Genomic DNA, 16,285 nt, shown 5'->3' on the forward strand with positions numbered 1-16,285 from the left:
TTTGCCTTTCCTCATTATTCCACATTCAGCCTTGACTTGGCCATGCATGACTGGGTCTACACTGTGTCAGTATGAGAACACGTAAAAGGGCGAATATGGAAGTTGTTATTTAATTATAGCTGAGATGATTTTCGGTTACTAGAATATTTGTGGAGTGATTAAATCATAGAAACACCCAAGCTGCCTTGCTTGTATCAGATGGATGCAGGTAATGCCTGAGTTAATAAACTCTAAGCTGGCAAGCTCTGACAGAAGTACAAGCTCTGTCTGGGGAGCACAGTGCAGAAATATTTGAGCTGGCTTTTATCTGGAAGCAATAATTATGCATGTCTTTCCTTTATCTGGGTTATTCTATTCTCCTATTAGCCAAGATAATGGAGAGTTGACTATATTGTGTGGACCCTTCTTAATGGAAACCACATGACTTATGCAGATCATGTCAATAAGGGTAAAAGTGTCACAGCTTGCCTACGTAAATGGAAAGTAGGTACTAAAGCTGCTGTCCCAGCTGAAAGAGTCGTGCAGAGACTCTTAAGTATTGCTAGCAATTTCAGCATAAAAAAGGCACCACTTGATAGTACCAGCATATCCTTAAATAAGAGGCAATCTATAAGGATAATTTTCATGGAGAAATCTGCCACCTCCTCAAAGATAACTATGAGATAACAGAAAAGGCTTTTTTCTGTGGATAGTCCCTGCTGTATTCTAATGATGCTGTTAATAGGGTGTGGAAAAATCTAGTTTTAGATTTAACTGTGACTGCCATTGGTACAAATGAAGAGCTGTTGAGTTATCTCATGGGGATCAGCATGCCGGAGGAGTTTCTAACCTCCCAACATTAGTGCTGACTGTTAGCTAGCACTTAGCACAGAGCAATCGCTGGCAACCTTAGCAGGAAAGTTTCTCCCTCTTTCTTTCTGTGGAATCTGAAAAACTCCTTGTAGTGCTTTCTGGAGAAAATGGACTGAACTGAGATTTGCTTTAACCAGTCTGAAAAAATTGTGCAAGAAACAGTAGCTCTTACTTGGTTCAAGAACTGGCAAGGTATTGTTGCTTGCTTGTGTAAAATAAAGCCACAATATGCAACAAAGATTCAAAGCTTACAAAGTTACCAAGGCTTTCCCTTGAATCAGAATTACACAAGAAAACTTTAAATACTTATAATATCTGGATTTATTCTTGACTTTTCTGAATAGCTTAAAATAAGAATTCCATAGCAGTAAAATAATAGAAGCATATCTTTGTTTTGTTTTGTGCTGTAAGCAAGTAAATCTTATTATGGATTAGGGAGAAACCCTTGAAATCCAATAGTCTTTCTAGGACTAATGATGGCAAGGAAACTGTCTACAGTGAAGATATAATGTCAATGACACAGAACATTGTCAAAGGATAATGGGCTCCCGCTGCTAGATATATGCTTAATCCAATGATTTTATTTCTATTATACAACATGATTAAAAATAAATTAACTATAATGGGCTAAGGAATAATAGTGATTTAGAGAGACAATCACTCATTGTTCTTACATAGCAAAGATGCTGTCTTACAGGCTGCAGAGCAAACTGGCTTTGGGCTTCAGCCATTCAGGAGCCAGTACTGGGAAGGAATGCTTTAAAAAGTGCACTGTTGCACTTTTATGAATCACATAGTTCCAGCTTAGCTGAAATTCTTCTCTGTGGTTTTTATTAGCAAATTAAGATCAGCCATGCAGCAATCTCCTTGGATGACAAGCTCATTTAGGCATAATGAGGGAATTATTGACAGTTATCAAATTACACTAACGTTTCATTTGGAATAGGCCATATTTATATAAGGTACTTGTTTAGCTTTAGTGAGCTGGACTCTGGAAATTGGACTTCTGGCTTAGTCTCATTTATTTCCTGTGTAATTCTGAACTGATGCTTTATGGGTCTGAGATATATGTACTTGCTTTGCCTGCACAGAGTAAATGGGCCCGATCTTAATGAATGTAAAGCATTGCAGTGTTTACTACCATGCAAAGACTAAAATGAAAAACAACACTCTGAGACATGGCAGCAAATACAAATACCAAATTTCATTTGCAAACCAAGACATGGTTCATGCATTTCATTTAATTTGCTCAGTAGAGGGGGTGGAATGAGGAAGGTGTTAACATAGTATATTACGTTTTCCCTCTCCACTCTTCAAGACCTGTTGGGAATCCTGTTTTAAGTTTGGCCACTAAAATGCACTTTCATGAAATAAGGTGTCTTTTCCTTTCTTCTTGTTAGGATACCCTAATGTAATGGAGAAAATTCCAGAAATTTACTGTACTGTAATGTGTATTTACTGATGCACTGTAATGGATTACAGAAAAAAAGTTTCACGTCTTTGAAAGGACAGCCTGGCTCAGAGAGCTAAAGCTGCTGAAGGCTTTCACCTACAGGCTGCTGGTACAAATCCAGTCCAGTCAGCAATTACTGAAAGCTATCACCAGCCAGCAGCAGCCTGGCTTCTGTGTGATGAACTGGGAGGCTGTGATTGCATAGTTTGGAGTAGAGGAGACTGAGGGGAGACAGGATAACCTTTCTTAAACACATAGAAATAGCTGCAAAATGGAAGGGACAAGCTGTTCTTCAGCTTCAAGAACAGCTTGGACTTAAATTGCAGGAAAGGAGCATTAAGTTATGTAACAGTGAAACATGGGGGACAGATTGCCTGGGGAGACTGCAGAGCCTCCATAATTTTTCAAGAGAACAATTTAGGCTGCTGTCTCTCACTTGCAGGAGAGAGACTGGCACAGTCAGTCCCATCTTGAGACCAGAGGAGAGGCCATACAATGTCATGAAGTCCCTTGGACCAGCAGCCTGGAAAAGGCTTCAGACAGCTCATAAGAGCAGTAGTGGTCAACAGGCACCACTGTGGAGCATTTATATATCACCTGCCCTTCTGCCTCCTCCTTCAGTCTTTGACCAACCCTGAAGAGTGGCTCTTCATCTTTCTGTCTTTCCTCAGGGAATGAATAGGATTCATGGTCAGAGTGTAGCCATACATGCTGACTGTGGTGCTCTATTTCAAGTTCATCAGTGACTTGGGAGAGCTGTGAGCCCCAAGACAGCTCTGTGTGTGACTCACCTGCTAGTTACAGCTGCCCAGAGGCAGAAGACCAAGAGTGAGCAACCAACATTTGTAGTTTTTACAAACAAGGTTTAAAGATGCTCAACTTCATGAACAAAATAGAAGTTCATATTTCATTCTGTCTGTGCCTGATTTTGAGTTATCAGGAAGACTGTGCTCCCTTGAACATTCTAGAGAACTTGAAGCTCTTCCAAGCTGCTGAACTTGAGTGCTCCAGCCAGACATCAACCTTGCGTCTTGGTGAAATCTGGGCACAGAGCAGTCTGTTCTCCCTAACTCTCCTTATTTCCAAGGAAAAGAAACCCACTGGTGTAGTCCAGAAGGGAATTTTGGTTTAGGGCCCTGCTATAGTTTCCCAGGGAACTTGGGGACTGCACCTGCCGTCCAGCCTGGGGTCACATTAAGGACTAGGTAAGGATTAGTGCAATGTTCTTCCACTCAGGGAATCAGCTTTCCCAGCCTGGAAACTTTTCTTCTTGTTTCAGAATAGTCTATGTCTTTATAGAAAAATGACAGCTTTATCTTCTATCTAGTAGGACCCATGATCATATTTCCAAATAATCCAAATAATGCTGTATTTGTATAATGGCTATGCTCTGTGCAATCAGTCGCTCCATGCTGGAGATGTTTCACAGACAAATTCTTGCCTTCTCAGTGAACAGTTGGACAACAATGACAGATTCCTATTTTGGGCTTCAAAGTACTTTTGAGACAGGGCTCTAAGAAAAAAGTTCTGGTTATACTAGAAATTACAGCTTATTAAAAATATATATTAGGAAATAAGTTGTTAGAAATGAGTACCTCTAGTTGCCATACCAAAGACTGCAGAGATGTCCTTGGCATTCTTACTGGTAATTTCCTGAAACAATGTTCTCCTCAATTGAAATGCTCCATGAAACCTTTGTTGTTAAATTTTTTGTGTGGTCCTCGAGAAAAGGTAAGTAGACACAAAATAGTCGGGATTTAGTAATGTCTATTCAAAACAACTACATTTAGTTTAAAAAGGTCCTCCAACACCTTAGAGTAAGAATTCGTATTTCTTTGCCAACAGCTGAGATGTTAAGGTAAGACTGAAAATAAGTGCTGGCATCTTCTTGGAATTTGGCCCAGAGGGGACTATTCAGGTGGAATAAGTGTGAAATGGGTTATATAGTTCCATACTTTAAGATGCAAGTGGGTGATGGATATTCTGGTGGACATTATTTTGTTGTAGTCAGAAATCTCAAATGTCCAGAAAAAATAAAGGAGAAGAAGCTGCTGTTGCCACACTTCATCTTTGGAGGCAAAGAGTTGAGTTTGTGAATCAGCAGGAGGTAGATTTCAGTCCATGTTAAACTGGCACATGACCTGAAACAACCCAAATACGCCTACACCACTGGCTTCTGTGTGAGCTCCAGCATGAATACAATCCTGATAACAGAGCAGCAATAAAGCACTCTAGAGCCAAACAGTCCTGTTTTCCCACAGCATAAAATGTGGATGATTTGAGATCAGCATGACACAAATAAAACCACTTTTATTTCCTATAAAACCTTTTGGAATATGGTACTATTTTACTTTTTGGTAAGGATTATAAAGAGATGTTAATTATGGAATGGTTGAAGCTCTTAGCATTTTCTGCCTTGAGCTTTTCTAGTTGCCACCAGAATCCCTACCCAGTCTTGCTACTTTACGTGAAAGTAATGCTGAATATGTGATGTTACCATTTCCCAGGACTTTACAATTGGTGGGTACACCTAGTGGTACCCTCCCTCACCACCCTCCTTGCAGTGAATTGCAAACCTCAGAGATGTGAATAAAGTCAGTTAATGGTAAATGAGTTTAAGGTTATACACACAGTAGATTTGCCACTCTAGCAGAATCTCTTAGGAGGATCAATTTGGTTGAGTTCCCTTTTAATGATTAATAGGTCACCTGCAGGTGGAGTTATGAAAAAGCAAATGTCTCTCATCAAATGGGAACCAGGGAGTCAAAATCTCAACTGCTGCCAAGCGAACACATGTTCCAAGGATGTTTTAGTGCCAGTGCCAGTCAGTTCAATTGGATGTAGCTCAAAATAGGTTTCGTAGTTGCTGGACTGAAAGGCTACATTTTACCTGCAGGTCTCAATCCAGCCACTGTTTTCTGAGACAGATCCTTGTCTGCTGGAGCAGGAGCTAGAGTTGTAAGTCAAGCATGCAAAGCCTGTTCCTTACTTCATTTGCAGGGTTTTTTAAAAAGAAAATGTTATCTCCAGAATAAAAATGCAGTGTGCAGAAGGTGAAGAGGCAACATCGTCTGCTCTTTTCTGGGATGGCCTTTCACTGCTCCCTCCCAGTTCTGGTCAGCACAGTTCATGCATCCACGGGAAGTCTTGAACTGTGCTATTTGACAGGGGCAGAACTTACCAAGCTGCCTGAGTCCCAGAGAAGAGTTCCCACTCTGAGCTGCTCCTGTGGCCTCGGAAAGCCCCTGTTTGTCTTCTGTGACTTCTTTGCATAGAGTAACTCCTCAGGCTTTGTCTGTGGCTATCTATGTAGTGGGATCACTTAACACATGCTGTCATATGTACAGGGAAGATAAAGAGAGGTTGGGAAGTGCCAAGAATTTTATTCCATAACTCTTCTTTTCAAATCTTCTCATACCTGGCTGATGCTTAAAAAAAAAAGCAAAATAGAGGCCCACCAGCACCATTCATCCATGCTTCCCTGCCACTGCAGTCCTCAGGCAAAAGCTCTGTAGGGCATCATTCTCATCTGTCCATTCTCATCTGTAGCCCTTCTCTTGTCTGAGGCCAATAGTAGCACACAGTGTATCTGAAGGGCTGGTGAGCTGTTCCTGCTGTGCCCACCCAGGGCATTTTCCTGGTGGGACATTGCTGTGTGGAGGTGGGCAGCCTCGTGCAGATCCATGAGGGAGTACAGTGAGTAGAGTGTGATAGTGCACAGCTCTGTCTGGGGCAGTAAGTCCAGCCTCACTGCTGGAGGGAAGCCTTCCAGGACACTCAGGGTGCTCAGTGGTGCTAATACAATCTTCCTTGCCCCACTTCAGAGGCAGAACTGCTTTAAATCAGCAATTTTTTAGGAAGCCTAATACTTGGGACTGTTAAAAATGTAAGTGGTGCCCACAGACCTATAAGGAAGGGGCATGGGCAACTGTGTGATACCTATAGGCAAGTATTGATTTTCTCATCACAATGTCAGCACAAAATCTGGCATACAGATGATGTGGAGTTCATGTGGATTCAGTTTTGTTACACCATCTCTCAAAAAACTCCAGAGAAACAAAAGACAAAAGCTACATAGGATGGCATAGGAGCCTCTATTTAATTCTCTTGCCATTACTCTATTTCCAGTGGGGAGGAAGAGTACTGTATTCACGAATGCTGTGTAAAAGCTGGTGCATTTTCACTGAGCAATGCTTGGTCTGTCAAAGTTAGGAATGAAAACATGGTTAGAGGCAGCGAATTAAACCTCAAATATAATGCCTCTGATTTGCAGAAGGGAAAGGGGAAGTGCTAAGTGAATATAGGCAATTGCAGCATTATGTGTTGTGAGAGCAATTCTTTCCATCCTTGTAGCTAATGGACTGAACAGAAAGCGAACAATTTATTTCATACAATGATTCACCAACACTTTGACAGGGCTTCCAATTCTGAGCTCAGTTTCATGTTCAGCTCCCTGTTTACTAGTGAAATAGTACAATTATCTGTCTACCTCTTACATTTTATAAGCAGGCAAGGTTGCAGTATCTGAAAAGAATAAAAATAACTGTATAAATCCTGAATGTTTAAGGCTGGAGGGAAGGGAAATGAAGCAAGTGTTATCTTTCCTGCGGTCTATTGGAACATTCCTCTAAAAATAAAGTTAAATTCCCAGGGAAAATAGGTCCAAAAGAAAAATGCCAATGGAGCTCGGTTTTCAATTTCTATTTAATGTTTCCCCCATCCAGGTTTGTGAAAGGAAATCACAAAACATTTCTCGTTTGAGTCCACTTGTCAAATTGTCGATAGTAAAGTAGCCAGAACTGTTACAGCTGAATTGGTCACACAAAACTCTGGTGAAAAAGGGATGCTTCTCCCAGAGGCATTTAGTAAATGTGCTAAGCTGCTTTACAAGACAGGATGACATTTTTCTGCCTTTAACCCCAGTTTTATTGAGAATAGAAATCACTTGAACTATGAGGAGTTTCAGTTTTTAATCTGGAAATGTTTGTGAGCTAGCTCTGACTGCGCACATCGCTTGCTCATGGGATCACTGTGTTTGAATGGAAGAGCCTCCCAGAAGAGTATAATTACTTGTTAAGTTTGATTATTTCTGATATATCAGTATTTATCACTACTATTTGGTAGGAGATTCTGGACAAATATATTTTATAAGTCCCAAAGTACAAATTCAGTAGAGCTTCTAAAATCCAGTGAGCGTCAATGGGTTGGTGAAAGAAGATAATGACTATAAAAATGGATATGAAAGCTATTAATAAGGATTACAAGATGAACATTTGAGGATTTAGGAGTCTTATTTCAAATTGCATAGGTAAAATAGAAAAAAATTAGAAGTCATTCGCAGCAATTACGTGTTGCAGCCCCTTCTGCCAGATGGTGACAAGACAGTCACTTCATGGAAGAACCTGAGCCTACCTTAGCATAAAAAATGAGTATAAAGTTGATGCTAAAACTGATGTTAGTCTGAGAGCCCCTTAAATTGATGGCAGCAGCAGCAGTCAACATAGGTGCTGAAGTCTGGGATCTGGCTGAGGAGGTAGGGTGGGCAGCAGTGGGCACCTGCCTTTGTTGGGAATGGTATCCACCAGTGGCATCAGAGCTCCTAAAGAGTAGGAATTTCATAGTGCCATTTTGCACATTGTTACTAGAGACTCAGGAGGGAACTCTGCATAGCAGAGAGAAAGTATCTGCTTTTTGGGTATAGCAGAAAAGGGATAGACAGTCCTAAATTACTTTGGTAGGGGAGAGGAATTTAAGATTATCAATAGCAGAAGAGTAACCTAATCCTAGCCTATTAAGGAAAAAAAAATCCTTTTTTAAAAAATCCTTAGAAATTCTTAAAAATTCCTGTCAAGTCCTAAACTATGAGTACCTCTGTCCATGCACATGACAAATATCCTCAGTTCCAGGGCTCCCTCAATGACACTGGGGGAGAGGGGAGAGAGGTGCTGGGTTAAATGTCTGCTGAGTCTCTGTGTGAATTTGCTGCTGCCCTTTCTGGAAGCAGTGCTCTGGGCCTGGGTTTGCTGGGCAAGCCAGCAGCGCTGGCTTTGTGAATGAGATTTGCAGTGGTATAATTAATCTGCTCCCTGTAAAACAGAGAAATGCTGTGTTCTCTTTAAATTATAGGAGTGAATATGGGGCAAGAGGGACAAATTAGTCTTATGAGGTTTTTACTACAGAGTGAAAAGGAATGTGTAACCTGTGAGTGCTTTTCTCTGTAAAGTTAGTCCTGGGTACAGTTCCTGCAAATGTAACATTACTTTGTGCCTCCATTCAGTTGCTTGGCTCTTACTTTGTGTTTTTCTGACTTTATCAAGTTCCACGCAAACCTTGGCAGTTGTCAGAATTTAAGTGAAATCAGCCATTTTGTTAGCTCTGAAATAAATCACATATCTGGAGGAGCAGGAGAAATCTGCCCGAAGAGTTACCATGCTGTGGTAGTCCTTGGCAGTAACTCTTTGAGCTAAGTAGCATATATCATGGTGGCTCTGGAGCTGTCTGGGCAGAATTTGCACAAAACCATTGCTGTGACTAAGGGGCTACAGCGGATTTCTCTGGATTCCCTTAAATTTCTTGAGTGTATGCTTTCTACTGGGCATAGCATAAAGGACAGAAATCACAAACTGGGAAAAAAATATTTCCCCTCTCTTGGTAAGCAACTGGTGCAAACAGAAGATTTCCCTCTTCAGCATCAGCAAGTTCAAGACAGTGACTGCTCCACTTCCAGCCTCCCTGGCACTCTCACCACCAAAGCTGGTGTAGGCAGCATTTGTTTCCTGTGATTCCCTCTAGCAACCTTATTTTCAGTTACCTGGAGTGTGGTGGAAGGTGACTTGTGTTTCCTTTTCAGAAGATGGCTTCATCTTTGGTACTGCCGAAAGGGCCTTTCTTTCTTACAGATTCCTGAAAATGTTGTTTCGTAAGATATCAGTACATCTACTTTCACACATTTGCCTGAGTGCTTCACTGTTGGACATTTCACAGTTCTGGGACATGTAAAACCCTGAACAAAAACGAATCTATTTTGGTCTTTTTAGAAGATTAAAGCAAACAAACAAGCTGATATTTCACTGCCCTCTTTCCCTTTTGTGTTTAAATAGACATTTGCCCTAATTAATCTTGTGTGTGTCTCCTTAGCTAGGTAATACATTTTTTCAATGCGTGTATGTATGTACACATAAAATAAAAAGAGGCCAGACTATTTTCCGAGCAGATTTTTCCATGGTCTCCCATGTCTCAATTGCTGCACAGGGTTCTGAGAAGCTGCACGTGTGGTTCTCATGCAGAAAACAGAGCAAACATAATGTAACTAACCCATATTGACTACCAGATGCCTCAAAGTGTTCAGAACTTGTAGTAAACTACTGTTTTCTTTGGTCTGTCTCCACTCTGCCTTCTGATGCTTTTCCCTTTGATGCCCTGTGACCTCACTGCAAATGCGATGCCTTCTGCTCAGTGGTTTTGGACAGATGGACGGTGGTGCCAACAAGGAATCTCAAGAGCCAGCCCACTAGACTCTCTCTCATCGTTCCTCAGAAGGATGGTAACTGATCAGCTAAAGATAATGGTTTCTGACAAGTGGTTAACTAGACTTAAAGAAATACTGTCTCTGTGAAACCAGAGTCTTCAGACAGATATTTAAAACTTCACTTCTCTGTCAGATGCAAGTGTTAGTAGCCATACTTTGCCAGCTGATCACAGGTCATAATTGCAATTACTATCCTAGCCCAGAGAAAAGGTTCAGTTTATTTGTCCAAGTATTGATTAACCGGTGTAGTCAAGATTATTTCAGAGAGGAGGAATAACCATTAATAGTGTTACAGCCCAGAAAGTACGGTGATGAGAGGCTAGATTGGAACTTCAATAGATAAGGAGAGAGGCATTGTTTATATAATCCTGAAAATCTTAGAGCTGCTATGTTAAAGGAGGTAATTAACCTGAGGGAACCACTGAGGACAGGGAGTGGTTCATGTCCTTGGGTTGTGTGCAGGAAGCTCTCCCCGTGGGGATCCTCAGAGGACAATATTTACCTGAGTGGCATCTCGGGGCTGATGCATATGTGGAGGTGTGAGGAGGCTGTATTTTGTTGCTGTAAAACCTTCAAATACAGCCACACCTGCACAAAGGATGGGCAGCATTTTAGTTCCTGCTCCCTGTCTGGTCTGCTCAGGCAGGAGGGGGAAGGAGAGGCCATAGCACAAAGTGACACCAGCATATCCTTCTTCTCTCCTCCTTCTCATGTGGATGCAAGAAAACTTAAATTTTTTTTTGAAACTAAGTTTTGTGTGGAGCAATAAAATTTTGCAGAAGAAAACAGCAAGTTAGGGCTCATTAAGTTTATAGGGCTGGTGCTGGTTTATTCCTGAGAGTGAGCTGCAGCTTTGAGTTACGAGTCTAACAGCCCCTGCAGCTCAGCAAGAAAATCCTGTGAAGATTCTCCCACTGTGGACAAAGATCAGAAGAATTTTCTTAGTGCTTTGTGTGTCAAAGCCCAAAGTCCAAAGGCCAGGTCACTTTGTCCTGCTCTGAGGGTGTTCAAATCTCTTGGATTAGGAGAGCTTCCAGAAAGCCACAGATGGAACCTCATTCTCCTGAACTTCTGGAGGTGGTGAAGCAGGACATACAGCAAGGCTATGGCTTTATTGATGAAAAAAATATTATCTGAAGTCAGAAAGTTCATATTCTCAATCTCTTTGACCCCATTATCTAGACTTCAGCTAATTTCAAAGGTCTGTCCCAAAGTCAGTCGGTTCCCAAACACAGTTACTCTGCTGTTCATGGATCACACGGCAGGAATGTGACTGTTCCTACTGAATAGCAATTGCCCGTGGGCAGTGTGTGTGTGCTTATATTCCCTCATACAGCCCACGCTTCCACACAGGGCCGCATTGGTTTATGTAAATTCATGCTAATCTCAATCTCTATATATGTGGGCATATTTCACCCATCTGATAAGGAACAAGGGACACACCCCTTGCTATATACTTTATATTCAAACAACCTGGGGTTAATTTGATGCCAGGAGAACAGCTTTTAATTCCCCTTCTCAAGGCATTAAACTACCAACATTAACTTTCTGTGCTCAGCTCTTGGGGTCTACAAGGAAATGGTGTGAGCAAATTTGATAGCAGGTATATTGGCATGTGAATGTAAATTAGATAGAGAGCTGTAGGCAAAATGAATATCAGGTTAAGATGTGTAGTGATTTACAAAGGAAAAAATGGAACCAACTTAAGCTCAAGCTAAATTTTTTTTCTCATTGTGTTGATAGTTTGAGTGTTTGATCTGTATGCTATGGGCAGATTGTTTGGAAATAGTAGGTGATCAGTTCTTTTGTTAATGAAAATGTGGAGGGATCTTGTGTCCCACTCTTAAATGTAAAATCTCTTTGCCAGAGCAACTCTTACCATTAACTGGATTTATTTCTGTCAATGCTCTGTTTTTCCTTCCTTACCTATTCTCCCCCAAATTCTACAAAAGATACAGGCTTTCAATTTCACTAATTTGAGTGCATAATCTGGTGGTGTTCTTTTTATTTACAGGCTAGGTACTGAGTAGAGAAATGTAGATAAACAATAATCTGCCCAACTCATAGATACTGTTTGCATGCCTCCTCTTTACCACTGCTACTCTTTACCACTTCACTACAAGAGCTTTGTTAGATTTTATGGGGTATTTGTAAAAGTCAAGAGATTCCAGAGAATTTTACCTTTCTATTCAAGCTAAGGGAAAATATCTCAAAGCTTGCAGCTCTTTTCAGCAAAATCATTGCAAGCAGGTTGTGCCCTTTCTTAAACTGGTAAGACGACAGCTTGAGCTCATCCTCTGAGTGCCAGTGTGACAGTCTGATCACCTGGGGAGAGTAGTGTCTTACAGACAGGCAGATCCCAAGCCATTTTGGTAATTATAGGTGAAAACTAACAGCTTGCCAGTGCAGATTCTTGAGTGCCCAAGGTGTGTGCTTACAGTAGGAGCCTTCCCAGTACAACTGGTGCATTCAGTGGTTCTACAGCAGCTTGTCCAGGGGGCCCCTGGAGAGAGCATCTTGTAAATAGAATAATCAGGAGATAATAAGTGTAATGGACAGTAGTCTTGCAAGCTCCTAGCCAGCTGGAATTGGGAGACCCCATGCTAGCTAATGCAGCTACATGATTGTCAGGTGCTGGCTGGGCAGCTAACCAGGCCTTTCAGTTGCAAACTGCAGTAATACTCCTTCTATTCAAAGATTGTTTATAACGTTTCTTGATTGCTTCTACCAATAAATTTTCATCTTCCACCAGCCTAATCTTACCTGCTCATTGCTTTCATGAGGCAGTGAAGTTCCAGTCTCATTATGGAACAGGGAAGCACATACTGTCAACCATAATATCACCAGCACTGACATCAGGCTGTCAATTTTCTGTTCATGTAGGAGTTAAAGTGGCAGACCATTGGTAGGAGAACAGCTGTTTCTTCAACAGGACTTTTCCTGAACTTAGGTATCAGTGTCAAAACAGAGGGTATAAAACTGTAGTTTAGGTAAAGTGTAGACACCTAAGTCAAAACACATGGAAAATGCCACCTCCTTTCCTGTTTACACCCTGAAGGTGTTTGAATTCCTTAAGGGTCCCAAGGCTTGGCTCTGGCATTTTCCAATGCCTAAATCTCTGAAAAAACCCAGAAGTGCCATTATTAGGACTAGGAAATTGCTTAGGTTCAAATGGGATTTCCAGTCAGGCATTTCCCTTAGCAAGTCTCCTGAAGGTCATGAACAATGTGATTGGAACCAGGAGTACTAATGTCACAAAATTAGGAATGTGTGATCCTTCCCTTTTAAAACCCATGCAGGGAAAGTCTCCTTCCTCCTCCCAAATACAGCAGCTGTCTGGAAGTAGAATTGACCAAAGGCATAAGAGGTTTTCTGCCCAAAGGAAGGGAGCCCAGCTCTGCTTATCTGGGCTGGAGATCCCAGCCACCAATGCATAGTCCATCTCTGCTCTGAACTTGTGCTCTGTGCATTAAGAGCTGGAGGGAGCAAGGTAAAGTCTGGTGTTAGGACAGTTACTTGAGTTTTACGTCTCCTTTACCTTAACTATCATTGCTTAGAGTGAGTATTCCTCCCAGAGGTACAGTGGCAATTTGAATTAGCATGGAAACTATCTTTCCCAGATTAAAAAATAAAACAAAAAAAACCCCTAGATGTTTTTCTAACTGCAATGTGTCCATCAGCTATTTAACGAGTTAACAAGGCTGACATGGCTGCATCACAGAGCACCAAAGCTAGGTTTCTGTTAGAACAGAAGCTCTTGTGTCTCTTCCACCCCCAGGACTCCACTTCTTGCAAACTTCCTGAGTTTCTAACCATTTTGTTTGCCAGGATAATCTTCCCACAGTCTAACTAACATAACATTGTCTGTTTGAGTCTGCAGACAGCCTTACCAGAAAAGGGTGAACCAGACCATTCATCTCAGTGAAGTACCAATGTCTCACTCAGCTGGTTTCACTCAATGTCAGTGCCACTCGTATTGCTGTGTGCTTTATCTGAAGGTTTGGAGGGGCATGCAGGGTACAAAAGCAAAGGACAGAAGAGCAATGCCATGGAAAGGAAGAAGGCATCAGTCATCCCCTGCATGTGGTTGATGGATTAAGCCCCTCTGGTGACAGCAGAACAAACAGGAGCTGGAGATCTGACCAGCTCACCCATCGCAACCTCCCCTGAGAGCAGTCCCTTCACATATTCCCCTGCTGTTAAAGGGTAGAAAGCTTTCCCCAACACCAGCTGAGATCATCCTTCCTGCAAACTGGGCTGGTTGCCTCTTGTCCTTCTGCCTTGTCCCACTCTTTCTGCTGCTGTAATTCAAGCCATCACAGAGACTGGTATGAGTGAGTATTGTGAATACCCTGAGTGCTGTTAACCAGAGATGTTGGGGTTGCTAGTGACACCCCAGCAGCTCCCTGGAGGCTCAAGTCTTCTGTCTTCCCTGTATCCAAAGAACGGTGTGTGTTTGCCCATGTCTCCATCGCCGCGTCTCCTTCCCTGCCCAGGTTCTTCTACTGAAAACCTCCCCTTCCCCTCTCTTTGGGTTTTCCCTCACCTTTTCCCTGAGGGTTTTCAATACACTGCAGTCAGACACTCTTCTCTATGTCCCTTGAATGGGACTCTGCTTTTAGTTTCCATTTTTTTCTGAGCAGTTCTCTTGGTCTATACCCAGAACTATAAAAGTGGCCACTTACAGGGGCTAGGACTCCTGGAGCACCTCTTCTCTAATTCTTCAGCTGTGAATATTGTAACTTTGTGTGCTCCAGCTTTGGTACCTTTGTTCTGGATGCATGACGGAGAAAAATTCAAGGCTATGCTGCAAAATGTTTGTCTTTCTTCTTTTAAGACTAACCATACCATACCCCATGCTTTTTTCCTCCTCTCTCTCTGTGCTGTAGCTTTTTCACACCTCTCAACTGAAGAACTCCTTCAGAGGCACTAAAATGAGTCCCTACTTCTTTGGAGAAGAGGTGGTTAAAAAGGAACAGGACTGTGAGGGGGAGATGGGGCTATGGAGCTGAGCAAGGCTGAGTCAAGACAGAGCAAAAGGCAGCATTGGCTGAAGTCAAGGAGAGGTAAGGGCCAGGAGGGATAGGGGAGGGAGGGCTGTTGGAGCCTGGCCTTCATTGACTGAATAAATAACCCACACGGTAATAACAATAAATAATTTTATGAGGAGCTAGATAAGCTTTTAAGGGGAAAAATGGTAGGGGGTGTAACTGCAAATTGAGGAGGAAAGCAGCTGAGATGGGTTTCCCTGTTGCCGTCTGTCCTCTATTTGGCAGCAGCTCATTTGTGAAAAAAGCAATCAAGAGTAGTTTATGATGCTATGACATTTCAGTGACTTACACTCAGTGAAAATCCTTGATGTTTTTCCTTTTGCTAGGTTTTGCTGCTCAGATTTGAAAGCATTTCCCTGTCTCAAATCCTATTTTGTTAAAACTGGCAATGAGTAAGATCACAAGTTCCTTAAGAAAATCCTCTGGGCTTCAAAAGGGACGTGTTCATTACCCTTGTAATTAGCAGGGAAACTTCATCTTGACAGGGCACTCAGTCCCCTCTAGTTACCCTCCTCACAGCTCCTTAATCACCGGGTGCCATTCGGATTGTAGACTGCCACTATTTAATGTGTATTGTAGAAAACACTGATTGTATTTCAGTGTGAAACACTTAAAGATCTGGGCCATAAATATTTCCATCAACCTGTGTCTCTTCCACCCCCAGGACTCCACTTCCTGCAATACAGCTAATCCCTCAAAATGCAGTTTGGATTTTGCTTTCTGTGGAGCTGATCCTTACGTGAAGGAAAGGTTACCTTGGGAACAAGGTTAAATGGTAGGCTCATGGACCTACTCTCTTATTTCCCCTTTATGATGGAAATGTAAGATGTTGTGAATGGTTCGTCATAACATATGCCAGCAGAAGCATGCCAAAAATAGCAATCTGCAGCAGCACACAGTATGTAACACTTGCATACTTCTCCGAGAGTTAGAGAGATCATTGGAACAACACATGTCAGATGCTATTACTGTCATATTGCTGAGGCCATCTGTTAGAGGCCAAGATCAAGACCTGCTGCTTTCCTGGGAACAGCAGCTCCACAAAGGACTGCGGCAAATTAAACTAAATCTGCTCAGGCCCAGGGAGTTCATCTAACGGATTTTCTTGTTTTGTTTCAAGATTTCACCAGGGATAAACCCAGCAGTATATTTTAGATATTGCTTCAGGGGAACTCTGAGGAAACTCTTTTTAATTCTTTTTTGTTTGTTTGCTATGGGATTTTTTTGAGGGACTAAATTGCAGGTCCAAGGTAAGGACTGAATTGTCAGGACAGGATGTGCACATTTGCACTCACAGCTGTGCTTCTTGAGAAAACATGTTCATAACCAAAGTTCATACAAATGTGCACATGAAATTCTTTGCAGCTACTGAACAATAATTTGACAGCAACCTGGAGTTGA

At 41.9% G+C, this 16,285-nt stretch overlaps 1 long non-coding RNA gene across 1 annotated transcript; it reads left to right on the top strand.

The window, feature by feature from the left end:
- The first annotated feature begins 11,367 nt into the window (after positions 1 to 11,367).
- Positions 11,368 to 15,653, top strand: LOC138104649 (uncharacterized). Its single transcript, XR_011148188.1, has 3 exons — positions 11,368 to 11,436; positions 14,723 to 14,899; positions 15,549 to 15,653. It is a non-coding gene; the product is annotated as an uncharacterized lncRNA (long non-coding RNA).
- Positions 15,654 to 16,285: the final 632 nt, after the last annotated feature.

This window comes from Aphelocoma coerulescens, chromosome 1A (genome assembly GCF_041296385.1).
Source record: "Aphelocoma coerulescens isolate FSJ_1873_10779 chromosome 1A, UR_Acoe_1.0, whole genome shotgun sequence".
In the NCBI taxonomy this organism is placed as follows: domain Eukaryota; kingdom Metazoa; phylum Chordata; class Aves; order Passeriformes; family Corvidae; genus Aphelocoma; species Aphelocoma coerulescens.